Genomic DNA, 24,858 nt, shown 5'->3' with positions numbered 1-24,858 from the left:
TACTAAATATCCACTCAGAGCAATTAATCTTTTAAATGAAAGTTTACTGAGACAGTTCTCAATTATATATGTCATTGGGGCCCGGAAATCTGGTAGTAATAAGACAGAGGATAGCTGAATGGTTAAACAGCTAGCTCCCAATCAAAGGGTTCATGGGTTCGATCCCAGCCAGGTCTGATCGGCTTGCCAAGCCAAAGTAAGCAAGGGTGGGGAAGGGCATTATGTGGGGGTGTATCACCTCCCCCACACAGAGTAAAGTTAAGTGGTAGCTGGTTAATTAACTTATAGTTAAAAAGGTAAGTATGGGTAATAATAGTAACAAATAGTCTATAGTCCAAAAGTCAAGGGTTAGCTCCTCCTGCTTGCTGAGGCTAAAGTTGGCTGGAATGGGCGGGAATAGGAAGATAGATAATTAATTAATTGTGAGTGTTGACCAATCAGCTAATTGCAATTGAGATAATGAAAAAAAACAAAACTGCAATTGATACAATAATAAAATTGGATAATAAAAAAATAAGATTAATAAAAACATGTCTGTCATGTAATTGCAATTGAGATAATTGCAATTGACATAATTAATTGAGATAATTAATTAAGATAATTAATTATCATTATTAATTATCTCAATTGCAATTATCTCAATTAATTAAGAGATAATTAATTAAGATAATTAATTATCACCTAGATTTCAGGCCCCAATGACATATTTAATTGAGAACCTGTCTCACTAAATCACAATGATAGTGAAACAAAACACTAACTCCCTACTGGGATTTGAACCCAGTACCCCTTGCTTGGTGGCCAACAGTGTTAACCACTCAGCTATCCCAGGTCTTGCAGAGCTAGATTCCAGGCCCTAATGACAAATATAATCGAGGACCCGTCTTAGTAAACTACGATGGAGGTGAACCAAAACTTTGGAGCTTTGTTAAGTTACTGATCAAGCAAATAGTCAATCATGACATTGCTGGTTTTACTGCTGTTGGGCAGCACACACACACAGAGTACTTACAAGCAGACACAGTGTGTGGACAAAAAAGGGAGAATGGACGCATTTTGGTGTAAAAAGTAAAGATAAAGGTGAAGTTATAACACTGAAACACCCTCAGGAAGAGCTGCTTTAAGACGTGGCTAGCTAGCTTGCAGCTAACATCCATCCACAGTGTTTTAGCTACTTCTAAATCACTAATCCTGGCCTCCATGGCGACAAATAAAGTACGTTTCTTACTAGTACATTATCACTGGAGGACGAGGAATAGCTAAACATGCTTCACTACACACCATAGGTCCCCAAACTACGGCCCGCGGGGCGGATCCGGCCCCCCAGCATCCAAAATCCAGCCAACGGGAAGTCCCAAGTTTAAAAAAAAAGTGTTTTAATTTTTTAATTTTTATTATTTTTTTAATTTTTTATTTATTTTATCTTTCCTTTCTAATCCATTTTATACCGCTTGTTACTCTCGGTGTCTCCTAGCCGCTGAGGAAAATCATATTGTCTAAAACTGAATTTTCCCATCGATAACGTGACAATGTTAAATGTTGATGAACATCTATGTCAATTGATGTTAAATGACAAAACGGATTAACTCGCTGGAATATAAAGACAATGCATATATATATATATATATATATATATATATATATATATATATATATATATATATATATATATATATATATATATATATACAGCCCGGCCCCCGGCCAAATTTTTTAACCCAATGCGGCCCCCGGGTCAAAAAGTTTGGGGACCCCTGGTTTAGAGTGTTTTTTTTTAAAGTGAAATATATAAATATAATTCACTTCACTTCACTTTTTTACCATCAAAAGTGGATTTTATTCATGTCATTCATTTGCCTAACCTAACAAGAATCCATTCACATATTTCAAAATCTATTTACTTTGTTGTATTATTATTTTTAGTTTAAGTGTTTTTGGAAAGTTGAATGGATTGTTGTTTTTTTTAGTATGTCATCAATTAGCAAATGTACCCAAACACCATATTTTGTTCATTTAAAATTATGTCATTTTTGTAAAATTTTTGTGTTTTATTTAATCTTACCTCTTTTTGAATGTTTCATTTAATTTCTACCGAAATGTTGCATCTAATGTTGCATGCCTACCTATTGTTATTTCACTTTATTATTATTATTATTATTTCTACCTTAATGCTCACTAATAAGTGATAAGGACTTTTGATGATTGTAACCAATTTGTATTTGATTCAAGATTTCACTGTATTGTTTTTTAAACAATAACAATCCAAAACAGGAAGTGCTTCCTGCACACACATCCTTCAACCCCCCCCCCCCCCCCCCACACACACACACACAGTCCAATTAAATCAACACATGGAAATATAATGAACAATGACTAAAAAATTGTCTTCTGTTCTGAATCACACTGACTCATCGTTTTCCTCCTCCTCCTCCTCCAGTTTTCTTTTTTTTTGGGGGGTGTGTTCTTCTCTTGCCCACCTGTTTGCAATTATCTCATCACGTCTGCAGGAGAAGAAGTCTTCCACCCGAGACTCCATGTGTCATCTAAATGTGAGTTGCATTGTTTGTCTTCTTCGACTAAACACTTTTTTGTAGTCATGAAACAATAAGACTGTTGAACACACTGCAATGATTGATATATTTATTCACGATAACAATGACTTCACAGAAAGTCACGGATCAGGCCAGTACGGGTATTAAGAAGTTTCTTGTGTTTGTACTTACAAAAAAAAACAAAGCAAAATAAAAGAAAATCCGACATAGACAAAGATGAGATAAATCCTGAAGTTGCGGCGTTTTTGAAGTAGTCCTCGATAAACCTTGCCGAGGTTTTGCGTGGTTTCTCTGATTTTTTTCACCAAGTACCACCTCAGAAAAGACTTAAGGCTCTCCAAGTACCACCATAATGACCAACATTAAATTAAAGTAGCATAGTAGGCCTGAATATTCATTAAAAATCAGTATATTTAATATTTTTGGCCACTGTAACATTACACACAGTTTGAGAATCACTGGTGTGGAAAATAACAGAATAAATAATCTAGGTTCTTTATTCCTCTCTTTAGGTTGATGTGCCGTTGCTCACTCGCTTCTTTCCGGCAAGCGACTCTTCTGTTATTAGCGAGTCTTATGCTGCGTTCCATTTAGGGAAGCAGGAATTTCCGAGTTCCTAGTTCAACTGGAATATTCCCCCAAAGGTCCACACTCGGTCCTCTGGATTTTTCAGACTCTGTCGGAGAGTCTTCACGCCTTTGGCAGTTTTTGGCAGACTTTTTTTTGCAGTTTTTCCAATTTGAGGAGATACTGAATTTGTGGTTTTATATTAATATATACATGCATTCTTGACATATTTCTGTGCGTAGTGATGAAGTTTGTCATGATGGTGGATCCCGCAGTCAAACCACTTGGGGACCTTTGACCGAGACCAGTGGTACCACCTCAGGAAATGATGGGTTCTACATGTAAAGCGACTTTGGGTACTTAGAAAAGCGCTATATAAATCCCAGGTATTATTATTATTATTATCATTACTTGCCTCTCCAAGTACCAGCATAATGACCGACATTAAAATAAGGTAGCGTAGTAGGCCTAAGTATGCATTAAAAAAAAAACAAGGCAGAGGTTTTATTTAACAAGCATATTTAATATTTTTGGCCACTGTAACATTACGCACTCAATCATCCATCAATCAAAGTTTATTTATATAGCCCTTAATCACAAGTGTCTCAAAGGGCTGCACAAGCCACAACGACATCAGGGCAAGAAAAAACGGTTTGAACAGTGACACTGTGTTTGAATTTAGGAAAATAAAACACTGACCCGTGAATTCTGGACTATAAGCCGTTACTTTTTTTTCCTGTGCTTTGAACCTTGGGGCTTATAAAGCTAATTAATGGGTTTTTCTTTGCTGATGGCCATGATGTTTTGTGTTAAAACGTTTTTTTATCAAACCCACGCACTTGGGTGTTATTGTTTGGGCCGTGGCGCCATCTTTTGGACAAGTTTTCTAACTGCAGGTGCTGCAGGTTGAAAATGTACTCCTTGCTTTCAATGCCTTGAACTGGAAGTAAAAGCGTACTTTCTGCTCAAAAGGATTCTTCAATCATCAATCCATGTAGAGTTTGTAAGTTTTACAATATAACTAAAACACTTCATACTTACTAAACCATGTGTGATGTCCGTAGGAGTGTTTTCATGCATATTTGTACGTGCTATTTCAATGTAATGAAGCTGGCGTCGTTAGCATTAGCTAATATGCTAACACGTTTACGAGTGTCTGTGTTAGTATTATTAACTTACAATGGCATTCTTTTTGTACTGTTCCAGTTTCACAAATTCTTCAGTAAATTCACCAAAACCTCACCGCGGAGCTAGTGGGTCCATGACGATGACTTCTGTTTTGTTTGATCAGCCGTTTTACTGCCATGTTACAGGCACAGTTTGGAAACAATTAAGGAATAATTTATAAAACATTTTTATGTAAATAACACATTTCACAAAGTATATATCTGCGTCTTATAGTCAGGTGCGTCTAATATATGGAAACATATATTTTTTCTTCTAAAAATTTAGTGGGTGCGGCTTGTATACACGAAAATATGGTACTTAAAATTATTCTTTGGCGTACCACTAGAGGGAGCCCACGTACCACTATACCAGAGTTTGAGAATCACTTATGTGTCAAACTCAAGGCCCAGGGGCCACATCTGGCCCGCCACAGCATTTTATGTGCCCCCGCAATAGCCTGGAATTAATTTGTTCAAGTTCAAGTTTATTATTCTTCGGTCAATCGTCAACAAAATAAACAAACAGTTGTACATTCTTAAATTGAAAATGAAAATGTTGCAGACCGAAAGGGTTTAGGCTGAAGTTGAACACTTATTGCGCCTAACCCTATAAACAATGTCAAGTACAAAATAAACTTCCGAAAATTATTGAATGTCCATTGTACAACATATTATAAATACACATTATACATAACATAAACACAGTTCAATTATATACACAGTAAAGGCATGTGAAATATCCTTGTAGACATGTTAAACCTTTGTACCAATTTATATACTATATATAAACAATTGTACTTCCATTATTATTTATAACCCACATTTAGTATTTGAATTAACATTGATCATAGTATTAACTACTGTGTTGATTCTAGAGTGATATATTTTTTCAAGACATTGGTCTTAAAGTGTTTTTTAAATGTGTGAATAGAACTGGAACATTTTAAGGAATAATCCAAGCTGTTCCACAGTTGAACCCCCCTGACAGAAACACATCTACTTTTTAAGCTTGTTCTTATCTTAGCTTTCTGGAAGACAGCTGAACCTCTGAGGTCATAGGGATTCTCTCTGGGTTTAAACCTCTCCTGTAGACACCCAGGCAGCATGTGGTTATGAGCTTTGTACGTCACAATTGCAGTGTTGAGGTCAACAAGATCGTGCAGTTTTAATGTTTTTAATTTAATAATCAGAGCATTGGTATGGTCATGATAATCTGCATAATTTACTATTCTAATCGCTTTCTTTTGAAGTAAGAATATAGATTTAATGTTTGTTTTGTAATTGTTACCCCAGATTTCGACACAATAATTAAGATAAGGGAGTACAAAAGAATTATATAACATGATAAGAGCCTTTTGATTTACGGAGTTTTTTATTTTATGTAACATAGCAATATTTTTTGCCATCTTTGTCTTAAGTATATTTATGTGCAGTTTGCTTCAATAAGTCCTTTATATCTTTATTGATAAATGTATTTCAATTTTGAGGGGGAAAAATAATGCAGTCCTTAACCCTATATTTTTTGTTCATAGGAGCATATTTGTCGTGTTCCAGTCGCAAAGTTGTGGTGGTCGTGTTTCCCAGGATGCAAAAAGGACGGCAGGAAGCAGCGTGCGGGTAAGGAACGTCTTTTAATCCTTTAAAAAGGCAAAATGGCAGACGTGAAACATGACATGTTTCAAAATGAGACAAAAAAATATAAAAGGGGCGTGTCCTAATTAGACTAGTGTTAGATGCGTCTTATTTTTGTTTTTTTACAAAGTGCGTTTTTATGTAGATTGACAAGTAAACCAATTTGATAAAAGTCTTATGTAAGAAAATAATGGGGGAAAAAAACATGCTGCAACGATGCCAAATGGATAGATTTTTTTCTTTTCTTAAGTAAAGCCTCCATTTTGGCTCCCTGATTTCGGTAACCATCAGCGTGCGTAGTTGAAATATGTCGTGAACATACGAAACAAAGCGTTAGCGTGAAGCTAACAGAAACACAAACTGTCGCCAAGAGTGAACATTGGCCCTTCGTCGGTTGATCACCAAACAGAGGCCGGTGTGGTAAAGCTCAGCGCTCCTAGCGACGGGAAAGTAAACAAGGAATGACTAGAAGCGTTGGTAACATAAACAAACACTTAACATAGAAGTATAAAGTCATTTCCAGACTATAAAGCGCACCGGGATACAAGCCACGGCCAGTAAATTTTATATATTAGCCCCACCGGACTATAAACCGCATATATATATATATATATATATATATATATATATATATATATATATATATATATATATGTATGTATGTATGTATATTTATATATATATATATATATATATATCTATATATATATATATATATATATATATATATATATATATATATATATATATATATATATATATATATATATATATACAGTATATCAGTGACGTGCGGTGAGGCTCATGGCTGGTGAGGCACTGACTTCATCATAGTCAGATTTACAAACATATGAACCCTAAAGAGTATCTTATTCACCATTTGATTGGCAGCAGTTAACGGGTTATGTTTAAAAGCTCATACCAGCATTCTTCCCTGCTTGGCACTCAGTATCAAGGGTTGGAATTGGGGGTTAAATCACCAAAAATTATTCCCGGGCGTGGTGCCGCTGCTGCCCACTGCTCCCCACTGCTCCCCTCACCTCCCAGGGGGTGATCAAGGGATGGGTCAAATGCAGAGGACAAATTTCACCACACCTAGTGTGTGTGTGACAATCAGTGGTACTTTAACTTAACTTTAACTTTACACATACAAACTGTAGCACACAAAAAAGCACATTTAATAAAAAAAAACATTATTTTGGTCTTACCTTTTATGTAATATATTGGGTTGGAGGCAATAACCGGGCGAGGTGATGAACTACGTCTGGCACGACTTCAGAACAGACTCAACACACTTGACGTCAGGTTCGCAACACCACGTAAATTGTTGGCCAACCAAAAAGTAACCCCAGTACGCTATAGCCAACATTAACCAGGAGATGGCAACAGACAAACATAGATCACTCTATTACATTCCTCCCCTTTTAGAAATGTAGAAGTTACTCAAAAAAATAAACAACCCAACCAAAAAATGCAGCAGCTCAATAAGAAGCCAAGAAGTGCAAAAACAATAATGTTCGTGTTGGAGGAGTTGTGAACGAATGAAATAGGAAATCCGTGCTGCAGTCTGCAGGTGTGCCTAATGTTGTGGCCCTGTCATTCACAACTCCTCCAACACGAACATTATTGTTTTTGCACGTTTTGGCTTCTTATTAAATAACTTTTTTAAATAGATTCAATCTTGCACGTGGAAAGTTTAAGTGTGGGCTTTAGTTAATATAACACTCCCGTCAGGGGGTGCATTCTACGGCGGGGGTGCATTCTCTACCACCAGGAGGCGGGATTACTGCGAGCCTCACACAGTGCGTCTTCGCAGCAGTTTTATGATAGCTCAGCACAAGAAATACTTTACACACATGCAGTTGTTGACAAAATACACTGTACATTATATACCTCAGCTAACTAAACTAGGAAATGTATAATATAGTTCATACAGCAATACGGTCTCACTGCACAGCAGGCCAGCAGTTAACCGAGTCCGCAATCCATGTTGAGGCACAACTGAGTGCCTCAACATATATATATATATATATATATATATATATATATATATATATATATATATATATATATATATATATATATATACATTTTGTGTATGCCGTTTTTTTTGTTAGCATTGTTGGACCGGATGTGTGTGACTGGTGGGAAAAAGAGAGCTAATGAAGCGTTAGAGCGAGATATGGTGCTGTTGACAATAAGTTTGCACTCCATCTTCTCAGTGGCTCCCTGGACATCTTTCAGAAATGTGTGAAAATGGAAAAAGATGAAGAAAAAGTCATTTTGATAGTAGGCTAATATAGCTAATATAGCCACTCATCATGTGTTGCCTTCATTATAACACGTATATAAGGTTTTTAAAGTCATTTTGATAGTAGGCTAATATAGCTAATATAGACACTCATCATGTGTTGTCTTCATATTGTAGGTTTTTAAAGTAATTTTGATAGTAGGCTAATATAGCTAATATAGACACTTATCATGTGTTGTCTTCATTATAACACTCATATAAGGTTTTTAATTTTTTGCGGCTCCAGACAGATTTTTCATTTTTGTTCCAATATGGCTCTTTCAACATTTTGGGGTTGCCGACCTCTGTCCCAGACCCTCGGTTACAATAGTTGATTATTTCCACTACTTCAGTACTCACATATTTGTGATGAAATGAGTCACTCTCCACTTCACTTTTGCATCTGACATGCAGCAACCCCACTGACTGACTGGCCGGTGCTCTTGTAGATTGCATGCTGTTGTGTATTGAGCTGTATGTTTTGTCTGCATGGTTACACCCAGTGACCACCAGGGGGAGTGCCAGGTGGGTTCATATATGTTGGGTTGAACTTCCGTTCGGTGTGTGGCAATAAAGCTGTCTAACGTCTACACCAGCTCCCGACTCGGCTCTCGTGATTACATAGATAAGGTGAAATATGAGTATGACTGTTAGTGTTACATACTAACAGTCAGTATACAATAATTGGCGACGAGCACGGATGCGCCTGCCGACGGATTAAGAGGCGGGTGGCGGCGAATCCGCGGAGTTTATCGACGGCTAGCGTTAGCTTAGCTTTGTTAGCATTAGCTCAGCATAGCAGCGGGGGTACGACTCACGTCAGGACGACCTGCGAGCATGGCGGGCATCCTGGGACAGATGGACGCCTTTGATGAGTCGACGGAGCAGTGGTCGACATACGTGGAGAGGTTTGAGCACTTCGTGGCAGCAAATGGACTGAATGAGGGGAGGAAGCTGCCGGTGTTTTTCAGCGTGATGGGACCGGCGACGTACGGTCTACTGCGCAGCCTCATCGCCCCAGAGAAGCCGGGCACGAAAACGTATGATGAGGTAGTGACATTGTTGCAAGCACATTTCTCCCCAAAGCCCATAGTGATAGCGGAGAGATATAGATTTCATAAGAGAGATCAGGGGGAGGGGGAAACTATTACACAGTATGTAACAGATCTAAAAAAATTATCAGAGCACTAAGAATTTGGAGCTTACCTGCAGGATGCACTAAGAGACAGGTTAGTGTGTGGGTTGAACAGTGAGTCGATTAAAAAGAGGCTGTTAACAGAGAAGGATTTAACATACCAAAGAGCAGTTGAACTAGCAGTTTCAATAGAAACAGTGGCACGTGAATCTCAACAGCTTAGTAGCTCACAGAAGGGGACCGTAAATGCACTCGTTGTGGTAGAGTAAATCACAAAATGGAGGAATGTTTTTACAAGGACCAGTCCTGCCACAATTGTGGAAAAAGGGGGCACATAGCTCGTATGTGCAGGGAGGATAAAGGGGGACCGAAGACAACACATTTTTTTGTGGTTAAAAAGGGACAGAAAACGAAAGGAAAATTCAAAAAGAGGGCCGATCAGGTAGAGGCGGAGACTAAGCCCAGCGACCCAGAGACAACAGATTCAGATGGGGTGGGAGGCTTACATGTAGTGGAGGTAGAAAAAAGCGTTAAACATGATAGCGCTGCGTCAGCGATTATCTGGGTTAGACCCAAAGTGGAGGGACAAACTATAGAAATGGAGTTAGACACAGGTGCGGCAGTGTCGATCATTTCAGAAAATCTATACTATGCTAAATTTAGCCAGTTACGCCTCCGTACCACCAACCTACTGTTGAGATCGTATACAGGGCAGGTTATGACACCCTTGGGGGTAATAAAAGTAGACGTGCGTCTCAACAAACAACGGGCACGTCTCCCCCTGTATGTGGTTAAGGGTGACGCTCTCTCTCTTTTTGGACGAGAATGGTTGCGAAAAGTAAAGTTAGATTGGACAATGATTAAAACTATTCGAGCTACACATACCATACAGGAAGACCGCACAATGGCGACAGTACTAGACAGCCATGCCAGGGTGTTCCAAGAAGGTTTAGGTACACTAAAGGGCTTTGAGGTGGCGTTAACCCTCAAGCCGGTGCATCAACCGAAGTTCTTCCAAGCACGGGCGGTGCCGTATGCACTTTCGCCGAAGGTGGAGGAGGAATTAGAGCGTTTGGAACAGGGGGGCGTACGGTCTCCAGTACAGTTTAGTGAATGGGCTACTCCAATTGTACCCATTGTAAAAAAAAAAATGGGAAAGTACGTATATGCGGAGATTTTAAAGTGACCTTGAATCCCGCGCTTTGTGCTGAACACTACCCCATTCCGAGGATAGAAGATCTTTTTGCATCGCTAGCAGGGGGGCAGCGTTTCAGCAAATTAGATCTGGCGAACGCATATTTACAGGTGCCGGTTCAGGAAAGCTCCCGTAAATATCTGACCATTACCACGCAGAAGGGAATGTTTTGCTATAACCGTCTTCCCTTCGGGATCACCTCTGCGCCGTCAATCTTTCAGCGAGTCATGGACCAAGTGTTGCAGGGCCTCCCCAACGTCCATTGTTTCCTGGACGACATTTTGGTGACTGGGGAGAACGATGCAGATCACCTAAAAAACTTAGATGCAGTGTTGGGCCGATTGGGAAAATTCGGTTTGCGAGTACAGAAGGAGAAATGTGAATTCTTCAAGAGTTCATTAGAATATTTGGGGCATGTCATTGATAAAAAAGGGCTACATAAGTCCCCAGAGAAGCTTAAGGCCATAGCGGAGGCCCCAGCCCCCATTAATGTGAGTCAGCTCCGTTCTTTTTTGGGCCTGATAAACTATTATGGGCGTTTTGTTAAAAACATGGCAACCATGCTCAGCCCGTTACATGAGCTGTTGCACACCGGAGTGGCATGGAAGTGGTCACCAGAGTGTGAGAAAGCCTTTAAGGCAGCAAAAGACCATTTGCAATCAGAACAGGTGCTAACGCATTATGACCCCAGGTTGCCCCTGCGGATAGCGTGTGACGCGTCGCCGTATGGGGTGGGCGCGGTACTTTCGCACGTGATGCCCGGTGGTGAGGAGAGACCCATAGCCTTTGCCTCTAGGACACTGAGCAAGGCAGAGCAAAATTATGCTCAGATTGAACGGGAGGCGCTGGGAATTATTTTTGGGGTACGTAAATTCCACGCCTATTTGTACGGGTGCCATTTTACACTACTCACAGATCACAGACCGCTGACAAGTATATTGAGTCCCAGTAAGGCGACGCCACCTATGGCGGCCGCACGACTGCAGCGGTGGGCGTTAGTGTTAGCGGCACACAACTACACAATCCAATACAGGAAAGCAGCAGATCATGGGAATGCAGATGGTCTCTCACGGTTGCCACTGCAGGTAGCGCATGGGGAAAAGCCAGACGCAATAGATAGGGTGACAGTACATCACCTTGAGACACTCCCAGTGGACAGTGAAGATATTAGGAAGGGAACTAAATATGACCCAGTGCTCTCTAGGGTAGTAGATAGGGTAGTGTCAGGCCAGTTTGTTGGAACAGTTGGGCAGAATGACACGTTGGCACCCTTCTACATGCGACGAGATGAACTGACGGTGATCCAGGGGTGTTTGCTATGGGGCAGTAGAGTGGTGGTGCCTCCAGCGTTGAGACCGCAGCTTCTGAAGGAACTACATGCCGGGCACCCGGGCATGGTCAAGATGAAGGCCATTGCACGGAGCCATGTCTGGTGGCCGGGGTTAGACGCCCAGATTGAACAGCAGGCCAGGACATGCTCTACGTGTCAACGGAACCAAAAGAACCCGGCGCTCTCCCCACTGCACACCTGGCCGTGGCCGGGATCTCCATGGCAACGGATCCATGTGGACTTTGCGGGGCCGTTCGAAGGACACATGTCCTTGGTGGTGGTAGATGCGTACTCTAAGTGGCCGGAAGTACAGGTGATGAAAACGACGACGACGGAGAAGACTGTACAGGCCCTGAGGAGTATGTTTGCCCGCAACGGAGTACCAGAGACACTGGTTAGTGACAATGGGCCACAATTCACAGCGGCAGAGTTCGGGGCATTTCTCCGGGCAAACGGAGTGAAGCACAAAAGGTCAGCGCCGTTTCACCCCCAAGCAGAGCGTTTTGTGCAGACGCTGAAGCGTTCATTGAAAGCGTCTAGGGGAACATTTACGCTGCAACATTGAGTGGAGGCATTTTTACTCAGCTACAGGAATGCGCCGCACATGACGACGAGTGAGTCTCCGGCTATGCTCTTCCTGCGCCGTCGGCTCCGCTCTCGCTTGGACCTTGTGAAGCCGAACGTGTCGGCTACGGTGGAGCTGGCGCAGGAGGGCCAACGAGAACGCAGAGATCTGGTGGCTAAGGACAGACGGTTTGCAGTGGGGGAGGCCGTGCTGGTGCGTGATTATCGACGGGGGGAAGAGAAGTGGATGCCTGGACTGGTGGCATCACAAGAAGGACCGGTATCCTACTCCGTGGATGTGGGGACAGGTGCACTCTGGAGACGTCACACAGAGCAGATGAGAGCCGGTGACCGTGCGCTTTTGGTTCCCACTGGTCCAGAGCAACCAGCTGTGCCGAGTGAACCGACAATTGGGGCCCAGCCGGTTGCTCCCCCCCCTTCTCCGGCAAGAGGGGATGCTCTGGGAACCGGGACAGTCGCCCCCGAGCCAGGAGGGTCACCCAGACGGACAGCGGATGTTGGCGCGCCAGGCCGGAGTTATCCACTCCGGGTTACCAGAACTCCAGACCGCCTTAATCTCTGAACTGGGGGGCGTGGGTTGTTAGAGAGTCATGTCACGTTTTGGGGCAGAATAATCCCCGTTGACTGACACCGAGGTTCGGGGGTAGTCTACCCCCCGGCCTCAGTAAGCATGTATGTGTTTAAGTTTGAGTATCCTATTTACAATAGCCCCCTAAGTGGGTATTTCAATGTATTTTATGGTTACACCGCCGATTCGCACAAAGCATCATTTTGCACATACCGTATTTCCTTGAATAGCCGCAGGGGCGTTAATTAATTTAAAACCTCCTGTCACACCTGCGTTTACCGGAAACCGGCGGGATGGCCGTGCATGCGGTAATTATTTTAAAACCTCTTCTCACTCCGGCGTTTACCAAAAGGAATCCATAAAATTTAGGGGTGCGCTTTGAGTGTGATGTAAGCATACCATCATGAAAAGCACATTTAATTAAAAAAAAACGTTATTATGGTCTTACCTGTACTTATAAATGGAGTCCATTTGCAGCTCCTTCTGACCAAAAGCATCGATAACTTGTTTATAGAAGTCTTCATTATTTTATTTTTTCCGTTTTAAAAGTCTCTGTCTCGATGGAGATATTCCTTTAATTATTACCTCCTGCTTCCATTGAAAGTCCAGTTTAGAAAACTGTTTTATTTTAGATATGTAATCCTCCATGTTAGAAGGAAGAAAAAAAATCTCTTGCTGCGTGTGTTCACTTCTTCTGCAGTACCGGAAGTCGCAAGAAGGATCACTAGCGCGGCAGCGCCCTCTACCACCAGGAGGCGGGAGTCATTTAATGACTTATACAGTATTTCACACACGCAGCTACGGTATATCAATAAGACATAGCTGCTTACTGTTCTCTTTAGCATACTGTACCGGTATTCAATAGCTTGGACCTTAAATCCTACTGAATAGCTCTTTATCTTTTTTCCTTTGTGCGATTGTAAACTACTGAAAGCAGCTTCCTCCATTTTGAAAATGAGGACAGATGCGTCACTCGTGACGTAACGAATTTGACCCGGTGGAAGTTCTAGCCATATGCTAAATATTTTGCGAAACGAGTTTGACCCGGTGAAAATTATAGACATGCGATAATAAAATTAATATTTTGCGAAACGAATTTGATCCGGCTTCAATAATAAACCGGCGATAAGGCCAAGCATGCGTTAATTATTTTGAGAAACGAGTTTGACCCGGCAGTAATTCTAGACGTGCGAATACTATATTCCCTGCGCCAATTCAAGGAAATACGGTAACACACGTTCTAAGTGCTTATGGCCTAGTCTGTTTTTATAGGCTGGGGTTAATAGGGGTGGTTTTAGGTGGGTGCAAATCTGAATAAGTGGGGAGGGATGTTGTGTATTGAGCTGTATGTTTTGTCTTCATGGTTACACCCAGTGACCACCAGTGGGAGTGCCAGGTGGGTTCATATATGTTGGGTTGAACTTCCGTTCGGTGTGTGGCAATAAAGCTGTCTAACGTCTACACCAGCTCCCGACTCGGCTCTCGTGATTACATAGATAAGGTGAAATATGAGTATGACTGTTAGTGTTACATACTAACAGTCAGTATACAATACATGCAGTCTTGTGTATTCAGAGGAAAAAAGTTTGCACACTAATCCAAGCACACGTCTGTTACATTTCGGAGTTGATCGCAGATGTCTGCGGACCACGCCCACTTATGAACGCGCCAATAGTATTGAAATTAGCCACGCTCACGCCGCCCAATCAGCATTCAGTATGAGTTGGTTGAGATCGTTAGAGTGCTGTGGGCACCGGTTGAAGTTAAAAAATAATTAGTCGGAAATCAGGAAAAGGTGAAAAAGAATGGGCATGTTTGTAGAAGGTCGCTGATTACCCCCAATATTATTATTATTTGTGTAATTTACAACAAAATGTGTTCATACAGTAGCCTACTCACAGCCAGATTGGATTTCCATGTGAACATTTTGTAATATTTGGTTTGCGATATTTTTAAATGTAGAAGGATACGAACGATTTTGACTTTTGTTTGATGACTCAATTTGTTATCACAACACGGGAGAGAACTCTCTGGTGCCAGTGGGCCGCCACCGGCTGCTGCTGTCTGCTTCACAGGAACACCACCGCGACAGCGATAGGCGGCAAAATGATCGCCTACATCAGGGGTGTCATACTCATTTTAAATCGGGGGCCACATAGAGAAACATCTACTCCCAAGTGAGCCAGACTGGTAAAATCACGGCATGATAACTTAAAAATAAAGACAAGTTCTGTCAGAATAATTGTATATAAGTTATCCCACAACTTGTTTGCTTGCAGTTCAGGTTGCCCTGCGTGAAGACCGGTTGCCCTGGTTACTATTCACTGGTGCTTACAAAGCTGTCTTTGATCTTACCAAGCAAAAGGCGGACAGCTTGTAAATCTCCCCTGTGTGCGATGGAATGCGCCGTAGAGGTTTCGGTTTCTCAAATCTCGACAGCCACGGGAAGGGCCTTATCAGGATCCGAAATCTACGAGCAGAGAGGGGGCAAACCTGACACCGCTCCAAGCCCCTTTTGTTTTAACTGTTTATGACCCACTGCAGCTGCTGCATAATGAGACCCCTCCCCTTAGAAGCAGCTGCAGATATATAATCAGGGAATGCCCAAATAAATGGGGAGGCGTGGAACTTTTTCCTCAGAGCGTGGGGTGACACTGTGCGAGGATGCAGGTCCACACGCTCTCCTCATGAGCTCAATTGAATCCTGTCTCTGTTTGATTCCTTGCTTCTTGTCCTGTTTAATAGATAGTTCAGTGTTTGAACCTGACAACTTCAGATTGTTTTTGTTTGTTTAAAAATAGAACTAACACATTCTGAAAGTGTGCAAATTATAATGTTGTTCGTTTTGTTTTTTTACACTTACATGTTGCGGTTAATAGTATTCTATCTTTGTCGTTATTTATACTTTCTGAATAAATGATATGATAATGTTCATTGGTCAACTCATTGGTGTTAAATTTCAATCTATCAAGATAAAAAAATTCTATGAAAATCAAATTACAGGATGTTATTTATGTAGTTTGATCATTTTCCTCGACTGGTGCACTAACATCATGTGGTTTATTAATTTTTTTTACATATGTAGCATAATCTACAATTGCTATTGTGACATCTAGTGGACACATTTAGAACAGCAGTTTTTTTCATTTAAAAATTTCGGCTCATTTTTATACTTGGCAAACTTATCCCGCGGGCCGGATAAAACCTGTTCGCGGGCCTTAACCCCTGGCCTACATAAATTGATTGACATAGTCAGTGTTGTCTTTTTACACTGAAATCAAATATCCTAACAATTCAAGTTAGCGTGTCCCACACTCGTTTCATTCGTGATACAGCTCAACTTTGCACTGAAAAATGGCGTACGGCAGGTTTTTACACTCAATACATGAGGCCCCTGGTTCTTCATGTTCTAAAAATCAGGCCCCTTTACAAGTCAATCAATCAAAGTTTACTTATATAGCCCTAAATCACGAGTGTCTCAAAGGGCTGCACAAGCCATAACGACAAGTGAATTATAGCTTGTACGAAGAAGGCCATATATGGACTTCCTGTGTACCCTAAACAGCAATGGGACAAAAAGAATCATGAAAATTATGATCTATGTTCGCCCGAGTGACTTTCTCAACTTTGAACTCACAGGCTGAGTGACAGCTGGGCGTGAGTCATGTGATTAAATATGCTCCGCGTCCGCACGCCAGCGCCTATGGTCAGGCCGTGACCTTCCGGCCCGTCGCAAAGTGACCCCTGGTCTATTAGGACGCGGCGTGGGGCCACGATCCCTGGCGCATTCACGTCGAGCGCCGTGGCGTCGGTCACGTCTCGTGAACTTGCGTTTTGTTTCCGCCACTTGTGAGATCCAGAGAGAGAACGAGAGGGAGGACGCTCTGAATCCATTCTGGTTTCTTCCTGGTGATTGGGAGAGCAGGTGGTCGAGTGCCCCTCTGCTCCCCTGTGCAGAACTTCCACTTCATTTCCCTGCTCCGTCTTATCTAAAATGTGTTTCCTGTCTATTTAGTCACTGCTTTTATTTTATTTTTAAAAAAAGACTACGTTTTATTCAAAATATTCATATCATTTGTTTGTGGAATAAGTCCTGCAATTTTACTGGTTCACAAATAAACGCACTACGGGAGCGGATATGATTGCGATTTCTGGTTCCTGGGAATCGAAACAATGTGGTAAATTGTTTTTAAATTGTTCTAAAAAAACAAAATCTACATTTTTAAATGCAACTTTGAACACAGAGCTGATAATGGTGTTATATATCAATTTCTTACATTGCTGAGTCTCATTTGCAAGTATGCTTTCATTTCAGTTTGACCTGGCTGTGCTGCCGTAGTAAGGAAGCAGTCTTTGCCGTTCACTTAATTAATATGCCGGTATGGTCTTATGTTGAGCCCTACAAAGTGTTTGTACTGTAAGTATTGTACTTGTCACACACCAGCCGTTTGAGTGAAATCGCCATGTAAAATCGCTAATGCTAATCAGTAGTACGTATATGGCATACGCAATGGAAATTAGCATCGAGCTAGCACATTTTTGATGAATGGAGCTTGCCTTTTGGGCATTCCTGCTTTGTTGGCATGGAATTCTGCAACATTTCCTGTAGACAGGTCTTTAGGAATGGTGGTACCATTTGATTTGACTGGAATCCTTACTTGGTAGTACCAAATCTGGTGCCTATGTGAAAGTGGCGAATTTGACGCCTCTGTTAAAGTACCAAATTCGGTGCCTTTGTAAATTTACCAAATTCAGTGCCTATGTAAATGTAACAAATGTGGTGCCACGGTAAAATTACCAAATTTGGTGCCTAGTGAATGTACCGAATTCGGCTCCTATATAAAAGTACGGAATTCGGTGCGTATGTAAAAGTACGGAATTCGGTGCGTATGGAACAGTACCAAATTTGGTGCCTATGTAACAGTACCAATTTCGGTGCCTATGTAAAAGTACCGAATTTGGTGCCACTGTAAAATTACCAAATTCGGTGCCTAGTGAAAGTACCGAATTCGGCTACTATGTGAAAGTACCGAATTCAGCTTCTATATGAAAGTATCGAATTTGGCTCCTATAAAAAAGTACAGAGTTTGGCGCCACTGTAAAAATACCAAATTTGGTGCCTAGTGAATGTACCAAATTCGGTGCCTAGTGAAAGTACCGAATTCGGTGCCTAGTGAAAGTACATAATTCGGTGCCTGTGTGAAAATATGGGATTCGGTGCTTATGTAACAGTACCTATTTCAGTGCCTATGTAAAAGTACCGAACTTGGTGCCACAGTAAAATGACCAAATTCGGTGCCTAGTGAAAGTACCAGTGACGTGCGGTGAGGTTCATGGCTGGTGAGGCACTGACTTCATCACAGTCAGATTTACAAACATATGAACTCTAAAGAGTATCTTATTCACCATTTGATTGGCAGCAGTTAACGGGTTATGTTTAAAAGCTCATACCAGCATTCTTCCCTGCTTGGCACTCAGCATCAAGGGTTGGTATTGGGGTTAAATCACCAAAAATTATTCCCGGGCGTGGCGCCGCTGCTTCCCACTGCTCCCCTCACCTCCCAGGGGGTGAGCAAGGGATGGGTCAAATGCAGAGGACAAATTTCACCACACCTAGTGTGTGTGTGACAATCATTGGTACTTTAACTTAACTTTAACTTTACACATACAAACTGTAGCCCACAAAAAAGCACATTTAATAAAAAAAAACGTTATTATGGTCTTACCTTTATGTAATGTATTGGGTTGGAGGTAATAACCAGGCGAGGTGATGAAGTACGTCTCTTTACTGTAGACTTCAGAACAGACTCAACACACTTGACGTCATGTGCGCATCACCACGTAAATCGTTGGTCAACCAAAAAGTAACCCCAGTACGCTATAGCCAACATTAACCAGGAGATGGCAACAGACAAACATAGATCACTCTATTACATTCCTCCCCTTTTAGAAATGTAGAAGTTACTCAAAAGAAATAAACAACCCAACCAAAAAATGCAGCAGCTCAATAAGAAGCCAAAAAGTGCAAAAACAATAATGTTCGTGTTAGAGGAGTTGTGAATGAATGAAATATGAAATCCGTGCTGCAGTCTGCAGGTGTACCTAATGTTGTGGCCCTGTCATTCACAACTCCTCCAACACGAACATTATTGTTTTTGCACTTTTTGGCTTCTTATTAAATAACGTTTTTAAATAGATTCAATCTTGCACGTGGAAAGTTTAAGTGTGGGCTTTAGTTGATATAACATTCCCGTCAGGGGGTGCATTTTCTACCACCAGGAGGCGGGATTACTGTGAGCCTCACACAGTGCATCTTTGCAGCAGTTTTTTGATTGCTCAGCACAAGAAATACGTTACACACATACAGTTGTTGACAAAATACACTGTACATTATATACCTCAGCTAACTAAACTATGGAAATGTATAATATAGTTCATATAGCAATACGGTCTCACTGCACAGCAGGCCAGCAGTTAGCCGAGTCCGCAATCCATGTTGAGGCACAACTGAGTGACATGCCTCAACTGGCTGCTGATCACCGCAAGTCTCTTTTCAGTATTTGAACGGCAAATGTGAAAATTCAGCGATTTTGAATAAAAATAATCTAAAACTGGTGAAGTTAAATGGAAAATAAATTCAAATATAATTACTGGATACATATAACAATTTAATAATATATTTTTTATTTTTTATTTTTTTTCTTTCCGTGACTGCACGTCACTGGAAAGTACCGAATTTGACTCCTATGTGAAAGTACTGAATTCAGCTCCTATGGAAAAGTACCAAATTCAGTGCTTATGGGAAAATACGGAATTCGGTGCCTATGTAAAAGTACCGAATTCCGCGCCACTGTAAAATTACCACATTTGGTGCCGAGTGAATGTACCGAATTTAGTGCCTATGTGAAAGTACCAAATTCGGCTCCTATGTAAAAGTAGCAAATTCGGTGCCTTTGTAAAAGTAGTGAATTCGGTGCCTATGTAAAAGTTCCGAATTTGGTGCCTAGTGAAAGTACGGAATTCAGTGCCTGTGTGAAAATATGGGATTCGGTGCCTGTGTGAAAATTTGGGATTTGGTGCCTATGTAAAAGTTCTGAATTTAGTGCCCATATGAAAGTTCCAAATTTGGTGCCTAGTGAAAGTATGGAATTTGGTGCCTATGGAAAAGTACACATTCGGTGCCCATGTGAAAATACGGGATTCAGTGCCTATAAAAAAGTTCCGTGTTTGGTGCCCATGTGAAAATACGGGATTCGGTGCCTAGTGAAAGTACGGAATTCGGTGCCTGTGTAAAAATATGGGATTCGGTGCCTATGTGAAACTGCGGAATTCGGTGCCCATGTGAAAGTTCCGAATTAGGTGTCTAGTGAAAAAACAGAATTCGGTGCCTAGTGAAAGTACAGAAAGTACCCTACACACATATTTAGGACGCTCTAAATCCGCCTCTTCCAGTTATTAAATGCATTTTAAATTCCGTTTTACACGTTACGCACATACTTGCCAACCTTGAGACCTCCGAATCCAGGAGATTGGGGGGGGGGGGGGGGGGGGGGGGTTGGTGGTAGCGGGGGTGTATATTGTAGCGTCCCGGAAGAGTTAGTGCTGCAAGGGGTTCTGGGTATTTGTTGTGTTTATGTTGTGTTACGGTGCGGATGTTCTCCCGAAATGTGTTCGTCATTCTTGTTTGGTGTGGTTTCACAGTGTGGCGCATATTTGTAACAGTGTTAAAGTTGTTTATACGGGCACCCTCAGTGTGACCTGTATGGCTGTTGACCAAGTATGCTTTGCATTCACTCGTGTGTGTAGTAGCCGCATATATTTATGTGACTGGGCCGGCACGCTGTTTGTATGGAGGAAAAGCGGGCCTGACGACAGGTTGTAGAGGACGCTAAAGGCAGTGCCTTTAAAGCACGTTGTCCGGGTGGAAATCGGGAGAAATTCGGGAGAATGGTTGCCCCGGGAGATTTTCAGGAGGGTCACTGAAATTCGGGAGTGTCCCGGGAAAATCGAGGGGGTTGGCAAGTATGGTTACGCATACAGTACACAGTATTGTACTTACGAAACATGCATATTCATCGCCGTAGCATTCTTTCTATCCTGTAGCTAGCGTCATCAACCCTTTTCTATTTACGTAAAAAATCAACATATTTTTTCATATTTAGGCCAATAAAAGGACAAGCCAATGGCCCCCTGGCCCAGACTTTGGGCACAGCAAAAGGCTAACATGGCAGCACGGGTGTTTAGCCAAGCAGGTGGCCATGCTGCACCGGTCCAGAAAGCACATATAACAAAATGTGCTTGGCATCCATAGAAAGCATTAAAACCATGATGTCTGTGCTTGTCCCTTTGTGGTTCCGGATCAATAAGTCAAAGACACCTTAATGTTTTGTGTGTTAACTCCATCCTGACTCCTCGCTCACCCCTACTCTATCGGCAGAAAGTTTCTTTGTTTCCTTACCATGTTCTGGACTTAAGTTGTCCCCGCGGTGGCAGTGGACGCGCCGGAGCGTAAAGAGGCACGAGGTGGAGTGGAGCCATTAATGGAGTCTGCTTGGAGTGGCTGACCTGTGGAGCAGCACGGCCCAGCTGCCAGGTGAACATGCCACCGCTCTAAATCTAAAACAGGCATCCCCACCCGCCACTCCACTCCTCACATCCTTTTTCTTTTTCCCCCCCCTCCCACGTTTTCTCGCCGTCACGCCTCTGAGCCACCGCTTCCCGTCCGTGCCGTTGCTAACAGAGTGTCGAGTCCAGCTTTTGTCCCCCCGGGGTCTGGCGGAGTGGTCAAAGGCGGTGGATGTTGCAGGTTGAGGTTGTAATTGCCAGTGTTTTCAGCCTCCTCGCAGCTCAAAGTGACAAATAAGGAATACGTTCTGCTGAGATTTATGACCTACAAGAGGCGGGTGACTAATGTTGGAGTCTGCCGGGATGCTTCCATCCTTTCGGCGCGTTGGGAGTTGAACCTTTTGAGCCTTGCATTAATGGATCTAAGTTCAGTTTTGTTTTAGTTGCACGGAAAGCTCACTTAAAGGGCTCCTCTAATGTTGACAACTTTGGCACGTATTCCACAGTTGTGGACCTAAAAATGATGTCCACAGGTAAAATTCCCCCCCAAAAAAGATATTGTCGTGGTTTTAAGCTTGTTTTATGACCCCACATACACAAAAACACACTATGGCTGCAACTAGGGTTGTACGGTATACATGTATTAGTATAGTTAGGGGTGTGGGAAAAAATCAATTCGTTGTGCGATTCAGAATTGATTCTCATTTTTAAAAAAATTATTTACTTTTTTAAATTTATTAATTTAAAAAAAAAATATATATATATATTTTTTTATTTTTTTTTAAATTAATAAATCCAACAAAACAATACATAGCAATACCATAACAATGCAATCCAATTCCAAAACCAAACCCGACCCAGCAACACTCAGAACTGCAATAAACAGAGCAATTGAGAGGAGACACAAACACGACACAGAACAATCCAAAAGTAGTGAAACAAAAATGAATGTTATCAACAACAGTATCAATATTAGTTACAATTTCAACATAGCAGTGATTAAAAATCCCTCATTGACATTATCATTAGACATTTATAAAAAATAAAAAATAAATAATAGTGTCACAGTGGCTTACACTTGCATCGCATCTCATAAGCTTGACAACACACTGTGTCCAATATTTTCACAAAGATAAAATAAGTCATATTTTTGGTTCATTTAATAGTTAAAACAAATTTACATTATTGCAATCAGTTGATAAAACATTGTCCTTTACAATTATAAAAGCTTTTTACAAAAATCTACTACTCTGCTTGCATGTCAGCAGACTGGGGTAGATCCTGCTGAAATCCTATGTATTGAATGAACAGAGAATAGTTTTGAATCGGGAAAAAAATCGTTTTTAAATCAAGAATCGTGTTGAATTGAAAAAAAAATCAAATCGTGACCCCAAGAATTGATATTGAATCGAATCGTGGGACACCCAAAGATTCACAGCCCTAAGTAAAGTACTGCAATACTAATGAATCATATTCTGTACTATACCGCCTCTAAAAAGTACCGGTCCCACATTCCCCCGTCGTCCTCACATCATGTCTTTGCTGGTTTACGAGCAGACGAGCATGTTCGGCAGCGCACAATCACAGAGTACTTACAAGCAGACACAGTGTGTAGACAGAAAAGGGAGAACGGACGCATTTTGGCTTAAAAACTCACGATAAAGGTGAAGTTATAATACTGAAACACCCTCAGGAAGAGGTGCTTTAAGACCTGGCTAGCTAGCAGTCGGCAGTGTTTAAGCGACTTCTGAATCACTAATCCTCGCCTCCATGGCGACAAATAAAGTACGTTTCTTACAAGTATCATCCCTGCGGGACGAGGAATAGCTAAACATGCTTCACTACACACCGTAGCTCACCGGCCTCAAAATGTAAACAAACGCCATTGGTGGATCTACACCTGACATCCACTGTAATGATACCAAGTACAGGAGCGTATCTAGTCTATACTACTATGATTACATCGATATTTTTTGGCATCACAACATCTTTTTTTTGTTTTTAAAAAATGTATATTATGTTTATAAAGTCAGGAAATATGTCCCTGGACACATGAGGACTTTGAATATGACCAATGTATGATCCTGTAACGACTTGGTATCAGATTGATACCTAAATTTGTGGTATCATCCAAAACTAATGTAAAGTATCAACAGAACAGAAGAATAACTGATTATTACATTTTAACAGAAGTGTAGATAGAACATGTTAAAAGAGAAAGTAAGTAGATATTAACCATACATCCACTGTAATGATACCAACTACAGGAGCGTATCTAGCCTATACTACTATGATTACATCGATATTTTTTGGCATCACATCTTTTTTCGTTTAAAAAAAAATGTTTATTATGTTTATAAAGTCAGGAAATCTGTCTCTGGACACATGAGGACTTTGAATATGACCAATGTATGATCCTGGAACTACTTTGTATCGGATTGATACCCAACGTCCTCGACTAAAAGGGTTGCCAGGCACGCGGCACTCCTCTTCTCCCAAGAGTCCGTCGCGTGTCCAGCATCAACCGTTCTGACAGGACAGACTGGTTCCCCTGTACTTGAGATCTTGTCAGTTTTGCTGAGAGACCAGGGGCCGTACTTATCAAGCTTGTTAGAGTGCCATTTTACACTTAAGTTCTGAGAATTTGCGAAATTTAGTCCTACTCTCAAACTTAAGAATAAAAGCTTTTTATCAACGTTCTTAAGTCTAAGAATCACTCCTACTCTCCACGATATTTAAGAGACCTTCAGAGGTGTCTTAAGTGGTTAGGAGTTGCCAGCAGGGGATGGCACTGAGGCGAGAGAGACGTGCGCGAACGTTCAGGGAACGGAACAATGTTTTTTTTTGGTTTTTTTGATGACGAGCAGCTGATCAAACGGTATCGTTTAGACAGAGCGGATATTATTTTTGTCACATATTTAATACTTTTCGATTCTTTGTTGATTTCTGCATGTGGCTGCAGTGGGCTAGTATATATAGAGCCACCCACACCAGTTTCAAATTAGTTGCCTAATTAATGAATTGGAAAGAAAATGTTATGACAGTAGCGTATGTGTGTGGCCGTGAGGTGAGTGACGTCAGTGAGTGTGTGGGCGAGAGAAGAGAGGGAGCGGTAGCGTGAGTGCCGGCGGGGACTAGTTTGTTTTGTATTATTTTGTAGTTTATAGTTTATAGTTTATAGTCAAAATATACACTCCCATTGTCCACTTAAATATTTCCAAGATATTTCTTTATTCTTAGACAACGGATTCCCTTCCGTGATTGGTCATTTCT

At 41.4% G+C, this 24,858-nt stretch overlaps 1 long non-coding RNA gene across 1 annotated transcript in view; it reads left to right on the top strand.

Moving 5' to 3' along the window:
• Nucleotides 1–2,414: 2,414 nt before the first annotated feature.
• Nucleotides 2,415–24,858, top strand: part of LOC133645122 (uncharacterized) — a 33,258-nt gene continuing 10,814 nt past the window's right edge. Inside the window, exons 1-2 of the long non-coding RNA XR_009824907.1 lie at nt 2,415–2,549; nt 5,818–5,902. This is a non-coding gene — a long non-coding RNA (uncharacterized LOC133645122). The remainder of the gene's footprint in view (nt 2,550–5,817; nt 5,903–24,858) is intronic.

Source organism: Entelurus aequoreus, linkage group LG28 (assembly GCF_033978785.1).
Source record: "Entelurus aequoreus isolate RoL-2023_Sb linkage group LG28, RoL_Eaeq_v1.1, whole genome shotgun sequence".
Classification (NCBI taxonomy): Eukaryota; Metazoa; Chordata; class Actinopteri; order Syngnathiformes; family Syngnathidae; genus Entelurus; species Entelurus aequoreus.
The sequence above is the reverse complement of the archived record's forward strand: the minus strand, read 5'-3'. Positions and strand labels throughout refer to the sequence as shown.